The following is a 15,584-nucleotide window of genomic DNA, read 5'->3' on the forward strand; positions in this document are numbered from 1 at the left end:
TTCCTGGACTTAACCACAAGAGTATAAGATCCAGGGAGGGCATCTCCCTTGAGTAGCAAAGATTGCTCATTTATTTTTGTTGAGTCTAACATGCTGTCATTATCATTGTGTTGTTAACCCATAATGAGCACCTCATTGTAGGAATGGTTGGCTATAGAATAAGAAAATACAAGGCAAGGGGGTCATAGACAAGTATTAGCCATTCTTCCTGAGCCATCTGAGTACTTGATTAGTACTGTGGGGCCTTCTGAACACTGATGACCCTCCGCTCCAGGGCGATGGAAAGTCACATTAAGAAACACGCAAAGAGGGGCGCCTGGGTGGCTCAGTCGGTTAAGCGTCCAACTTCCGCTCAGGTCACAATCTCGCGGTCCTCGAGTTCGAGCCCTGCGTCGGGCTCTGGGCTAATGGCTCAGAGCCTGGAGCTTGCTTCCGATTCTGTGTCTCCCTCTCTCTCTGCCCCTCCCCCGTTCATTCTGTGTCTCTCTCTGTCTCAAAAATAAATAAACGTTAAAACAAAAAAATTTTTTTAAAAAAAGAAACACGCAAAGAGGGCACCTGGGTGGCTCAGTTGATTAAGCATCTGACTCTTGATTTCGGCTCAGGTCCTAATCTCGCAGTTTCTGGGATCGAGCCCTGCATCAGGCTCTGTGTTGACAGTGTGGATCCTGCTTGATATATTCTCTCTCGCTCTCTTTCTGCCCCTCCCCTGCACAAGCACACTTGTTCTCCCTCTCCCTCTCCCTCTCCCTCTCCCTCTCCCTCTCCCTCTCCCTCTCCCTCTCCCTCTCCCTCTCCCTCTCCCTCTCCCTCTCCCTCTCCCTCAAAATAAATAAACATTTAAAAAAAGAGAAACAGCCAAAGAAAACTAGTAGAGGAATTCTGCCTTCTCCGCTGAAGGAAATGGAGATGGGTAGACACAAGACACATCTGGGAGGGAGAAAGTCGGATTCTAGTTCCAGAATGGAACAGTTGCATACAGGTAGGTTTCCTTACCTGGACGACTGGGATCGTGATAACTGTCATGCCTGATAGGGTCACTATCAGGATACGGAGGAGGTGTCAGAGCATTTGGAAAAGAGGAATCTGCAAACATAAAACGTAATTGTCCATCTCCTCTCCAAGGCCCTTTGGCGATACTGGAGGCACACACAGCTGCGGAGCCACCAGACGAGGGACCGTTCTGTTTTTATTTCCAAAGGGTCACTTTTGCTAAAGTCTTCTCAGTTTAGCGCCTGCCACTAAGTTCTTTGGAAAGAGGCTCCACATGCTGGAGAAACTCTCTGTCGATTGGCTTGAAGGCCTGCCTTCCCCGCACGGAGATTATTTCATGTTTTTGTTTTGGCGTGGCTCTTCTTACCCAGTCCCATGCTCCGGTTTGCTTGAAGCACGCATTCGTTTCTGCCCGTTCTGCCGCCTGCTCTAAGGGAAAAGCCCTGGAGTGCTCCCACAAGCTTCTCCCCATGAGCCAGAGGACAGAGGCAAAATCTGAGGCTCCCCAACCACACAACTCCCCTTTCTGCGAGCCTGTTCCTTGCCTGAGAGACATGGTCCCAGTTTGGAGTTCTCGTGTCTACCCAGAGGTTGGCCTGAGTGGAGTGGAAAATTAGGTGGATTTGGAACCGGAAGCCAGTTGATTTCACCTTCATTGTGGTCAAATTATAGACTTCTTGTTTGCTTTGAAGTAGGATACAGTAGACCCATGAAATTAACAGGCCAAACAAAATCTCCTTTTCTTTCTAGAGAAAACAGACACATCTCCCTTCTCAATGACCTCGCCTTGATCTGCACCCGGATCTGAAGAACACAGGGGTTATCCCGCGTTGCAGCCACCTTGCACTCATCATTCTTTCACGCACTGTGTCCTAGAGTGCTCCAGAAAGGGGGCAAAGGTTAAGAATCACTGTCTCTGAAGTCATCTTTGCCTGCTTTATGCGAGATCAGAGCCCTGATACCCACATGCTACTTGGGATTGACTCATTTTTTTTCAGCACTGGGCTAGTAGACACCCAATAAATTATTAAAATATTCAATAAATAGACTTAATACAGCAAATGGTATAACAAATTCCTGAATACCCATCACCAGTTGCAACAACTATTAAGAATTTTCCACACCTGCTACTGGGGCACCTGGGTGGCTCAGTCGGTTGAGCGTCCCACTCTTGATTTCAGCTCAGGTCGTAATCCCAAGCTCCAGCCCCGTGGGATCCAGCCCCATGGCTCAGTGTGGAGCCTGCCTAAGATTCTCTCTCTCTCCCTCTGTCCCTCTCCTCTGCTCTCCTCGATCTCTCTTTCTGCTCTCTAACATAAAATTTAATTTAAAAAAGGAATTTTCCACACCTGCTTCCTCTCTCCCTTTTGTTATTATGGTTGAAGCATTTTAAAGCAAATCTAGACCTGAGGTCATTTCACTCCTACACCCTTTGGTGTGCATCTCAAAAGTATGGACATTTCCTCACATAATCCTAATTCCATTTCACACCAAAATAATTAGCAATATTTCTTATTAACATCTACTTCCTATTAAAATGTGCCGAGTGTCTCAAAAATGACCTTTTCCCAGTTGGTTCGTCATCATGGTCAAAATAGGATCCACACGTTGCATCTGGTTGGTATGTCTCTTGAGTCTCTTAGTGTCCTTCCCCCTCTCTTTTTTCCCTTGAAGAAATGATTTGATCAGTAAGGAGTCTGAGGTCCTGTGAAGTGGTCCCAGGGAAATCTGTTCCCTGTTCAATGTCTCCCAGTCTGTCCGAAGAATCATCAGCTCTCACTCTGTTTATAACCTCGCCCAAGCTGATGGGATGGGGCGGAGGGAGACAGTGGGAAAGGACCAAAGAAAATGAATGACAACCACTTTCTCACCAGTGAACCAGAGAAAAAATTTAAAAGGGCCAAAGGAAGGCCAAGCATTGCAGAGTAAGACCTGAGTCCAGAAAAATAAAAGTAGTTCTTCACGCAGTTCTGGTGTGACCCAGAGAATGGAGGGAAATGTGTGAGCCATCATAGGGAAGGTCTAGCAGAGAACACTGTTTTAGGCTGGTGAGAGTGAGACGGTGGAGAGATGCATTAGGGGAGACGGGTGATGTTGGGAAAAGTCTTCCAACCCCTCCTTTTCCTGCTGTAAAAGTGGATCTGGGGGCACCTGGGTGGCTCAGTCGGTCAGGCATCTGACTCTTGATTTTGGCTCAGGTCATGATCTCATGGTTCATGAGATCGAGCCCCGTGTCGGGCTCTGTGCTAACAGTGTGGAGCCTGCTTGGGATTCTCTCTCTCTTTCTCTCTGCCCCTCCCCTACTTGCACACACTCTCTCTCTCCCTCAAAATAAATAAATAAACTTAAAAAAAAAAGGATCTGACCCCCTCTAGGTAAACTGGCTCAGGACAATGAATGGGCAAAAGGGATCATTGACAGCCAAGAGTGGAAGTTACCTTACTAAGAGAGCCCAGTGTGGTTGCACGCGTTATGTGGGCTACCTGAGAGGGGAAGCATCCTGGTGGTGCCTTTTGGGCTCAGAATCCAAGTAATGTGGCACTTCACACGTGTACAAATAAGCCTTCATGTATTCTTTTGTCCTTGGTGTTAGAAACTTACCACGTGTTGAAAGATGCAGTCCTTTGGTGTGGGTCGTTCCTTGGGAGAAAGAAGCCATAAACATTTGTTCTTTCTTTGCATGAAATTGTACTTTAAGCTAAGGATTAGATGGGCTTTTTGCTTTATTGCCGTTTTTACAGCTTCAAATCCTTTGGACAAAGCAAGGGATAGTACGAAATTATAGACCACTCTTGGTGTGTCATAAAAAGGAATGTAATTCTTCTGCTCTGTTGATAATCTAGCTATACCTAACTGCTTTGCATTCTGATTACAAATTATTTTTTTTTTTTGGCAACCAAAAATAACTCAGCAGATGTTATCCACATGGCCACCTTCTTGGTATGCAGCAGTGAGGACCAGTAATGAAATGACTATCCTTATTATAGCTGTTTAATTTGCCAAAATTACCATGCAGAGAACATGTGTCCGGGCCTCTGAAAAGCCCCTCGACTTTGAAGCTGCTGGCAGAAGATAGCTCGTTCATACCAGCCTTTTTCTGCTAGAATCCCAGAGTAACTTTTTGACACTGAGTTCTTCCAAAACGAATCCATTGGTATCGTTTACTTCCTCTGTACTTTGCTTAGTAATAATTCACGTGCCTTCATGTAAAACACCACCGATTTAGGGAGACCAAGGTGATATGATCAGAGAACTGTACGTCAGGGCAGGGAGAATTCAACATGACAGATCAGTTTCTCCCTATTAAAACATAATGACTGGAAAATGTCAATATCCAGCTAGCTCATTTCCTTAGCCAAAACATTTTTCTATTTGTAGGCTGCTTAAAAAAAAAAAAAAAAAATTACAAAGTCTAACAAACGCGTCTACGCTTTCCCCAGACTGTAGTGTGAACCCAGCAGGTCACTGATGCATGTAACAGGTTCACTCCAATACCAGTGTCCCTTGATCAATTGTTAATTTTCATAGCAAATCCATGCTATGAGAAGTCCTTCTGGAAACTTACACTTGCATAAACGAAGCGCTCCAAGAGCTAACAGCAAGCAACTGTAGGTTGATCAGAACTCATCATCATTTACAGACTTGGAACAGCGGCGTGACGCCAAGAGCCTGAAATATGCAAGGTCGCGAAAGAATGTCTTGTTTGTGGCTGCAACTACGAACAGAGACTGTAAATAATAATGCGTATCTGCCCACGTAAATTCTTTATGCTTCCCGTCTCTGGATGAGCCCGCATTACTTGTTTTGGTAGAAAAAAAGCCAAGTTAGGGACCCCGGGGGCCAACGCTGAGAAGGAGCCCAAGTGTTCTAACCGCATCTCTTCGTGCCTCTTAAAGCCCCCAGGAGCAGCACTGCGTACCCTCAGGTGTTTTTCACGTCTATAATGAGATGCCTGAATGCGAAGCATTTGAAGTGCTGCTTTTAAAAGTGTTGTCATAACAACAGGAATAAAACGACAATGTGACTGAGTTTGAAAGAACTGCCTTAGTTTTAAGTCCATTGTGTTCCCTTAGCATTGCGAGGGCTTCACTGTAACCTCCTGGCTCGGATGAAGGCCGTGATCATGTGATATGACCATAATGGAGTCCGTGCTTTTAGCTGTATTTGCCGTCACTTAACCGTCAGTCGGTTTACTGTGTGGATGGCCAAAACCGTCAAAACAGTCAAAACCGTCACAGTTTACTTGTGTGGATGGCCAAAAAAAAAAAAAAAAAAAAAAAAAAAAAAGACGACTTGACCAGACGAAACATGTCTTATTAGTTTGATTATGTATCTGAAAAGCTTAAAGGTAATGCGGCCCTTCGGGGCCCCTGGCTGGCTCAGTTGGTGGAGCGTGCGACTCTTGAACTCAGGGTTGTAAGTTCGAGCCCCACGTCGGGTGTTGAGATTACTCAAAAAGAAAAAAAGATAACTTATCCTTTTTCTGGGATGAAACGTATCACGTAGCTTGATTATAAGGCACTGTTCCTTTTTCTGCGTCTCATGCTCGTTCGTAAAGACCGGTGTTCTCCACACGCGCTGGGCAAGAGAACAAGCACGTTGTGCAAAACTAGGCTTCCCAGCACACTACTGGGGACCCTCTCCTAGAACTTAATGTCGTTGTTGTTTTCTCTGTTTAGGATTTCCAAAGATGTGGCTCGGTTCTAGTGAACCAATAAAAAATATGAGCTCACAAAAATGGTAATTTTAGGAGAGTCAAATAGCATCAGGAGATGTCAGTATCACTTTGATGCGTTTTCGAAGTAGAGAAACAACACTCACCATTAGCTGGAAATGAGTTGCCAAGCTCTTGGGATACACAGGCCACATGGGAGAAAGCCTGGAGGAGGTGATTGTGCTGCTAGGCACGGGGCCGTTTTCTTCTATGTGCGAGCGTTGTTTTTGAATCTGGCGATCAGAAAGTGAGGGTTTGCGGTGGGTGTATGTTTCTCTCAGCAGGATCAGCCAAGCTGTCTCTGGGGACAGCTTTCCCAAGAGATTGTTCCCTTTTGATGTGCATGGGCTTTAAATATATGTATAACTGTACTGTGATTGCTAACAGCTTCAACCTTCACTGAAATACAAAATGCTCCTTCCTTCCAACCAGGACACCGTTGGTCCTGTTCTGCCATGTCGTGTGCACCAAATGAAGGTCTAGGACTATTCTAGACTTTGCATTTTGCGATGAGTTATGAAAACATTAGTTAAAATCCACCCAACCCCTCTTGAGATTTAAGCTGGTTTTACGTCCTGAGTCATTTCTCCTCCAATTATCATAAGGCCAGCTGCCACTCGCTGCATTTTATTTAATCTGCCAGAATAGAGGAAGAAACAGAGTTTTCGTTTTCCTCAGGCGGAACCGGCGTCAGTCACCTGAGAGCTACTGCAACTGACTGTCCCGGTGAATAGACATGCGATTAACATTTCTTCTCTACTCTTCAGATGAGTCAGCCAGACCCTTAAAATAGCTTTCCCGTGCTCTGCTGTGATTGCTTTGAGGGGTGATAAAAGAGCGAAAAAGAAGGAAGCAGTCGTGTCAAATTACTTCGTTCCTATATGTCTCTTCCCTTGTAAAACGCATATGGCTTTCTAAATAATACATGCCACTTGATTGATAAAAGTCAGAGGCATCTTCAAAGCGCAGGCTCTGGTTGACAGGTAGACATTAGCTCACACCAGCCTTTTACATACATTGTCTCACTTCCTCCCTGCAACAGCCTAAGTGACTTAGCTACTACTGTCTTCATTGTATTGAGAAAAATTAGAGCGTAGAGAGGACCAGTGGACTTGGGTGAAACCTGGATCAGCCTGGCACCAGGGCTCTGCTCTTCTCGCCTACCCTGTGCCAAGAGTCAACAAAGCTGGTGCAGATAGACGGAGCCTCCCCTCGGAAGTTTGTAGCTCGGTTGAAGAGATGAGATGTTCGAGAAAACAGTCATCAAACAAGTTGGGTCGAGTCTGTGACTTCCCGCTAGTGATGCAGAGTTTTGGTGCAGAGGGAAGAGCCTCTCGGTGAACTGCTCGGAAAATGCTGTGAAGGACAGTTGGCTTTGGTGTCAATGAAAGGAATGGGTTCAATGTGGGCACCCGGGGGGGCTCAGCTGGTTAAGCGGTCGACTTCGGCTCAGGTCCTGATCTCGCGGTTCGTGAGTTCGAGCCCCGCGTCGGGCTCTGTGCTGACCGCTCGGAGCCTGGAGCCTGCTTTGGATTCTGAGTCTCCCTCTCTCCCTGCCCCTCCCCCACTGATACTGTCTCTCTCTCTCTCTCTCTCTCTCTCTCTCTCAAAAATAAACATTAAAAAAAAATTTTAAGGAATTAATGGATTAAATCCCTTAAATAAGAATCCATGAGTCCCTCCTGACTATCCTGACAATCATGGAATAAGCAAACAAATAAATAAAAAGATTAAGGAAAGCTCTTTCTTACAGTAGAAAAAACAAAGTTATTAAGTTCAAAGAGGACCATTTTGCCACCATCATAGTAATAATTGATTTGGGCAGGAGCCATCAATGGATGCTAAAACTCCTGGGTCAGAGTAACAAGATATTGGCATAGCCTCCAAGTACCTCCTTACCAACCACTTATCAATTACAAAGGCAAAAATAGTAACTTTCCAGGGGAGAAACTGCCCAACAACACCTCAACCGAGTGATCAATGTTAACATCACCAGTAATGGGACCAAGAGAGTCCTCGTGCCGTCTGATGCGATGCCTTAAGAAGGACAACAGTACCACTTATGTGATGTCACTGCCCGAAATGCAGAGCCTGAACCTAATTATGAGAAAATGTCGGACAAACCCAAACGAAGGAACATTCTGGGACACAGCTGGTCTGTACTCTCTGAAAATGCCAATGTCATGAAAGACAAAGGTCAAGCAAGGAACCCTCCCAGATTAAAGGAGGCTAAAGACACATGACAAGAGAGACAGGGCATGGTCCTGGACCGGCTCCTGGCATGAGGGTAGGGGTGCTAGGCAGTACATTATGGGGACAGTTGGTGGAATTTGAATGAGATCTGCACATTAGATAATAGTATTGTGTACATGTTTAATTTCCTGATATTGATCACTACACTGTTGTTCTGGCAGTGAATGTCTGTGTTCTCAGGAAATACACATTGACCTATTTCAAAGTAAATTTGCATCATACTGGCCGATTGCTCAATGGGGTGGAGCAAATATATGCATAAATATGTATACGCAAATTTCCCCAAAATGATTTAGGAAATAATGTGTATGTGTGTGTATAGGGGGAGGAGGACATAAAATGTGGCAGACGTCAAAAAATAGTGAATCTGGGGGCGCCTGGGTGGCTCAGTTGGTTAAGCATCCGACTTCAGCTCAGGTCGTGATCTCACGGTTTGTGGGTTCAAGCCCCACGTCAGGCTCTGTGCTGACAGTTCAGAGCCTGGAGGCTGCTTCGGATTCTCTGCCTCCCTCTCTCTCTGCCCCTCCCCTGCTCATGCTCTGTCTCTCTCTGTCTCAAAAATAAATAAAAAACATTAACAAATTTTTTTTAAAATAGTGAATCTGGGTAAAGGATATAGGAGAGCTTTCCGTACTTTTCTTACAACTCTTCTGTAAGCTTTAAATTATTTCATTTTTTAAATTTTTTTTTAATGTTTTTATTTATTTTTGAAGGAGAGAGAGACCGAGTGTGAGCAGGGGAGGAGCAGAGAGAGAGGGAGACATAGAATTTGAAGCAGGCTCCAGGCTCTGAGCTGTCAGCACAGAGCCCAATGCGGGGCTTAAACTCACAAACTGTGAGATCATGACCTGAGCCGAAGTCGGACGCTTAGCCGACTGAGCCACCAGGCGCCCCAGCTTTAAATTATTTCAGAATCCCATGTGTGTTTTTTTTTAGTTGACTTTTGAACTAGGCTTCGAAAGCACTCGTGTGTTTAGTCCTTATCAGTATTTAAAGTGGTGTGGCTTTTAATGATCTAAAACTTGCTATCTTCAGAAAAATGTGATTTTCCAGCTTTGCTCGCTTTTGCCTATCTGGCTCACTCCCATTCTCGAAGTAGCCGGTTTTATCTTCTTTATGAAACTTCCTGGTGGCCACTGTCTCATTGATCTTCTCTATTGGGAGAAGTTTGTAGCTTGGTTGAAGAGACGAGATATTCAGGAAAACAGTTATAATACAAGTAGGTTCCTGCATCCGTGAGTTCCCACCCATGATGCTCTATGTTTGACGTTATTATCAAAAGCTAGTCTTGTTTAGCACCTGCTACATCCCAGGCATTATATATGCTCTCTCATTTGCCCCTCATAAAGATCTTCCAAGTGTTTATCCTTTATATGAATGAGGGGACTGGGATTCAGAGAAGTAACTTGCAGCGGTTCAAATGGCTGTAAGCTGAACCACGCAAACCGAGCCCAGACCCCTGACATCTCTGCTTGGCACTTTTCTGGAGCCCTGAGAAGCAGGTGCTGCCCTTGGTGTTTCTTACATCACAAATTGTCTCCCATCTGCTTATGTACAGTCATATTCTCTTCTCCAATTAAATTACTGAAGCTGTTTAAATCAGAGACCTGTTCCGGTTCTCTTTGGATCTTGGACAACGTGCAGAATCCTGCCAGTGTTGAGCGTATCACATATACTTAATTATGTGCCGATGGATGGAGTCTTAGAAACCATGGAAAGAAAACCATCAATATTGGTTTACAGCGATTCTGAAGATGAATTTCTTTCTTTTTCTCCCAAGTTAATTGAACCAAAGTCTTTATTATCGCAATCTCTGTGTTTCTGTAGCATTTCACCTTTTAGAAAGCACTCTGCTACCAAGACCCCATACCTCAGCGGTTAGCACACTGGTCTTGTAGAAAGCCCTCCTTTATCTTATGTATGTTTTTAGGCTGATGTCCTGCCATCTGCAGGGATGATGAGAAGTCAGGTTAGAAGATCTCCCAGAAGGGGCACCTGGCTGGCTCTTGGAAAAGCATGTGACTCTTGATCTTGGGGTCATGAGTTTTGAGCCCTGTTGGGTGTAGGTAGAGATTACTTAAATAAAAACTTTGAAAAAGTAGAACTTAAAAAAAAATGTCCAAGTAGCCTTGTAATGGTAAGATTGAATGATGCATTGATCTCAGTTGAACCTTATAATGCTTAACTGTTACTATGGGAAGGAAATACCACTCTCGTTCCACAGACACCAGAATGGAGACCCAGCAGGTTCGGCACTTGCCCAAGACGCCATGTTGGTTCTGCCGTCTCTTGCTGACGAGTGAGTCTATGGCGCATTGTTCGCTAGATTGTTTTTAATCCATCCGGGTTACTTGTCTTAGTGTCGTGTGTCATGCGTGCATTTATTATTCGGTTAATGTTGACAACTAAGAAGTAAATATTAGCATTGACTTGATTTATTTTAAAGCACTGCATAAAAAAAATAGCCAATGACTTAAATATATCTACTTTTTTTTTAAAGATTAGTCAACTTCTGTAATAGGCACCTTGCAACCATATAATAAGCAGACGCCTATTTTTAGGATTCATCTTAAATCATCATTTAGCATAGCAGGCTATTTACATCTGGCCCACATGCCTCTTTCAGACAACTGAATTATACTTCTGCTCTTGACCAAGATGGTGGGGGGAGCATAAACAGGATGGCGATGTTAAGAAGCAGAGGAAAGGAACACAAATCAGCCTTGCAGAAGTGACTCAGAAAGTGCAGGGGTGGGGGAGCTGCGAGCGGCATCTCACACGGCCTCGGGATTGGATCACAAAAGCGTCAACTCTCAGCCGGTTGTTCGTCGATTCCGCTTTTCCCTTTCAAGTCCTGATTCCCTGGCACTTCCTCTTGCAGAAGGAGTGGGGACTTTTTCTAAAACTTGACAGTGATTTTTTTAAGAGCTTTATTGACGTAGAACTCACATACCGTAGCATTTACTCACCCGAGTGTACAGCATGGGCCTTAGGAGATGTGTGCGGTTGTCCGACCGTGACCACAGCACAGTGTTGGCACAGTCCCAAGGCCCCCCAGAGGTCTCTCCTGCCCCTGTGGCTGCTGCCATCCTGGCACCAGGCAAACACTTGAATTGATTCTAGCATTTGTTACTTTTACCAGCACATCACCCAGCAACCTGCCTCCAGACCTGCTATAGTCATCATCCTGTCCCAGAGGATTGGTCTCGCCTAACTTCCGGAGAGGACGTAGCTTTGAAACTGTGGCAACAGTTGGCTTTTAAGTAGACACTCTCCCCTCATGAGAAATGCCTTGGTGAGAGCCGAAATATCCTTACCATGGTCACTCAGAAATCACAGATGTCTTATATTTTCTATCAGCAGTGGGAGTCTTCCAGATTTACCTGTATGTGTTCTTAATTAGATTTGGTTACATAAAAAGAGGAAAATGCTGTAAAAACCCTTCTCTTCAGGGGCGCCTGGGTGGCTCAGTTGGTTGGTTTAAGCGTCCCACTTCGGTTCAGGTCACAATCGCATAGTTGAGTTCGAGCCCCCACATCGGGCTCCCTGCTGTCAGCACAGAGCTCACTTTGGATCTCCTCTCTCTCTCTCTCTCTCTCTCTCTCTCTCTCTCTCTCTCTCTCTCTGCCCCTTGCACACTTGTGTGCTCTCTGCCTCTCAAGAATAAATACGCATTTAAAAAAAAAACTAGCTTTCTCTTCAAGGGTTAGGGCGATGATGTCCAGCCATTTTGTCATGTTTTAATTTCACGATGTTTGGGTCCTACAAGCCAAGCGTGGACTAATGCTAATTAGTCCCCCATTTCCCCAAGAGAACCCTGGGGTCACCATCAGAGGGGTTCGCTTTGCCTTTGGCCACATCTTAAAATCAGAAATAAAAAGCATATATCACACAGACTGGTTCTATTTCCACTGATTATCCAAAGGAACATATGGAATACGGGGCAGACTTAAGTACCGTTTTTATTGTTATTTATTTTTTTAATGTTTATTTATTTTTGAGACAGAGAGAGACAAAGTGTGAGCAGGGAAAGGGTAGAGAGAGAGGGAGACACAGAATCCAAAGCAGGATCCAGGCTCTGAGCTGTCAGCACAGAGCCCGACGTGGGGCTTGAACTCACGAACCACAAGATCATGACTGAGCCAAAGTCAGACGCTTAACTGTCTGAGCCACCCAGATGCCCCTTAAGTACCCTTTTTGAAGATAGTTTATGAAGAAAGCTGATTTATAACCCTTTCGACAGAGCCCTATAAAAAGAACCTGATAAAAATAAGCAGGTTGCAAAATTTAGCATGCATTATGTTCAGAATCATTGTGTTTTTTAAGTTTATTTCTTTGGGGGGGGGGAGGGGGCAGAGAGAAGAGAGAGAGAATCCCAAGCAGGCTCCGCACTGTCAGCGGGGCTCGAACTCACAAACCATGAGATCATGACCCAAGCTGAAGTGGAGAGTCAGAAGCTCAACCCACTGAACCCCCCGGGCACCCCAATAATTCCCATTTCCTTGAACGAATCTCGGTAGATTTCGCTCTAACAATCTGATTCACATTCCTTCTAGCTGACTGGACAGTTTGTCCAGTTACTTTCAGGTTGCTCCATGCCTCGGGCCCCCCTCCCTGACCCGGTCGGTGTGGAGACTGTGGCCGGGCAGGTGTTGCAAGGAGGTCAGCCTGCAGCTGGGCTCTCCGGATCCTTACCTTAGCGCACTCGACCTCACGGGTCCCCTAGAGGAACGGTTCAGATTTGGGAGGAGAGGCTTGCAACTCGGGCTCATCAAAGTCACAAGAAAGCATAAGCCAGAATACAGGGTAATAAAGATACAATGGGAGACAGACCCATCGCCAGGACCGAACTTTTCCAAAGTTTTTCTTCCCCTTTTACCACTTCTGCTGGTGCAGCTACCACACGCCGCAGTGTAGACCCTGCTGCGCGTGGGCCTGCTGTGTGATAAAAGCTCGTATTGCCCACCCCGCAAGCAACTGTCCAGGGTTGATTTTTATATCACTCATTCATGTATTCTTAAGAGTCAGCTTATCGCTTCGTTCTCCAGCTAGCCGGCTGTTTCCCCCTCTGAATTACACTCATATTGTGGTCGAAACAGGGCAGGAGACCCGGCGGCGTGAGCGGGGACCTCTTCATCCCCTGGTTCCTTTTTATCTGCCTCCGCCCCCACCCCAGACCCTGCCACCTCCAGGCTCTGTGCTCTTCTCCACGACCTGCCTGCCGATTTGATCAGCTGCCTTCTAATCTAAACCAAGCCCAGGACTTTCCACCGGGGGCGGTGGCTCACAGCGCCCACCGAGGCCCAGTGTACCTGTATCCCCGTGTTATGACGTGTAAAATCCGATACTCGCTTTAATTGCAAAAGCCCCTGGTCCGTGTTTGGTCGGATCCTGTCACTGTGCCACAGAGAAGGAAGCTGCATTTTTCAAAGAGTCGAGAAGAGAAGCAGCTGTGGCTTTCTGGCTGCTTTTCCAAGAGGCTCAGCTCAGAACGGCAGGGCCTGTTCGAGGCAAGGTGCTTGGGATTCTTTCCAGAGGCATCCCATGCTTCCCGTGGAGTGAGGAATGGCAGGGCAGGGACAGCTGCCTGGAACACCAGCCGGGTGTCCTGGGACAAAGCAGAGTGAGGACCAGACCCGCACTTGACCGTTTGCCCCAGAATGGAAACTGGCCCGGGATTGGTCAGGTACAGAGGAACTCTGGTGTTGGCATCTTTCAGAAGACTGGGCGACGAGTCCAAACGTTTTTCGGAGCCCCAGCAGTTTTAAGTAGCAGCACCCAAAGAAGAGTTGGTTGTTTTCCGAGGAGTTTCTTGGTTACTAGGCATGGTATCTGAAGAGCGTTGGCCTCACGTGCTGGGTGCCCCATGTGCTGAGTACCCCCCCACACACACACAAGTTTTGCAGATGAAATAAAGACGTTGGCACAAAGCTCAGGACTCGTAAGGATGTCACCGGGGGAATCTGAACTGTTCTGGTGTAATGAGAATTTGTGAAACCTGACACATCGCTTCTTAGAAGTCAGATTTCTCCTTTGCAAGACTTCTACACAGCAATATAAGTATATATGTTGCCCAGCGCGTATCACATATGTTCCTTTTTTGTCCTTTTTTGAATGTCTATTTGTTTTTGAGGGAGAGAGAGAGAGACAGAGCACGAGCAGGGGAGGGGCAGACAGAGGATCTGAAGCAGGCTCCGAGCTGACAGCAGAGAACCAGACGTGGGGCTCAAACTCATGAACCGTGAGATCATGACCTGAGCTGAGGTCAGATGCTCAACCGACTGAGCCGCCCAGATGCCCCCCGGGCCTATTGTTTTCTAACTGCCACGTAGTATTCTATCCCAGGGTTTTGCCGTGATGCATTATCGACTGTTGCTGTAAAAACTGGCATTTGTTTCCGTTTTTCCCCTGTTCCACTGCCTGTCATCAACATCCCTGTAAATGCCCCTTTGTGAACTTGAGTCTTTCTCTACGGGACATACTGAAGAGTAGACAGGACATGTTAAAGGATACCAATGTTTAACCTTTTATTTTATTTATGTATTTATTTATTCGAGGAGAGAGAGAGAGCACACATGTGAGGGTGAGCAGAGGGGAGGGGCAGAGGGTGGGAGAGAATCTTAAGCAGGATTCGTGCTCAGCACGGAGCCCAATGTGGGGCTCGATCCCACGACCCTGAGACCATGACCGACCCAAAATCAAGAGCCAGACGCTCAACTGACAGAGCCACCGAGGCGCCCCAAATGTTTTACTTTTTAAACAGATCTTCCAAATCGTCCTCCAAACTTGGGAGGATAAACCCAGCTTTAACCCCCTATCCCTACCAGCATCCCAGCATCGATACTCCAGTTCTACGTGGCCTTTTTTTTCTTTTTTTAAGTTCAAGCGTTCAGGCCAAAGGAGCATGTAAAAGGAAAATGTAAATGACTCGGGTGGGGATGACTGGTTTTAAGTCCTCAGAGCCCTGAAAGGGACCGGTGCAGTTTGGGGGGTGGTTTTGCTGGAAGCTGGGAAGACTGCATCCGTGGGACTTCTTAGGGAGCCAGGGAGGAGCCTGCAGACTTTGAGAGCACAGAGGCGGAAGTGGGGTCATCAAAAAGGAGGCAACAGAGCCTTTCGGGTAAATGTGCCAGTGCGGAGAAGCTGAGGCGGCCGGAAGGCTGGTAGCAAAGAACTTGCCTCCTTCTGAGTTGCGGGACGCGGTGGTCACGTGGCCCGAATGCCTCCTCCTCTGTCTCCCCGGTCCCAACCTACCCCTTTCGCCAACAGCCGGACTTTGTGTGGGGGGGCTGTGCACTTGTGCTCTACGACTCCCCTTGGGCGGCTTGTCAGCCTTCGGGACAGCTGACCCGCAGGATAGAGATCTCGGCCTAAACCAGCTCTCGGCCAAATTCTTGCCTGATAATGATCATTCCTCAGACCAGCAAGCACGTTCCTACTGATCGTCCATTCAACATGTAGCTTCCGAGGGTTTTACCCATCCCAAAGCACTTTACAGTCGTAGAATCCTGGACAGGCGTGTGTCTTATTCTCAAGACCCTTATCTGTTGCTGAACGGAGGGAAAAGGTGAATTATTCTACCATCCGGTTCATGGGTTTAATTCATTTAACCAGACATTTAAAC

General features: G+C 46.3%; 1 protein-coding gene across 3 annotated transcripts in view; it reads left to right on the forward strand.

Annotated features, from left to right (window-relative positions):
* RIPOR2 (RHO family interacting cell polarization regulator 2) overlaps window positions 1–15,584 on the forward strand; it is a 228,928-nt gene that overhangs the window by 148,771 nt on the left and 64,573 nt on the right. The gene's annotated exons all lie outside the window — the stretch shown is intronic.

This window comes from Panthera leo, chromosome B2, assembly GCF_018350215.1.
Source record: "Panthera leo isolate Ple1 chromosome B2, P.leo_Ple1_pat1.1, whole genome shotgun sequence".
NCBI classification, from domain to species: domain Eukaryota; kingdom Metazoa; phylum Chordata; class Mammalia; order Carnivora; family Felidae; genus Panthera; species Panthera leo.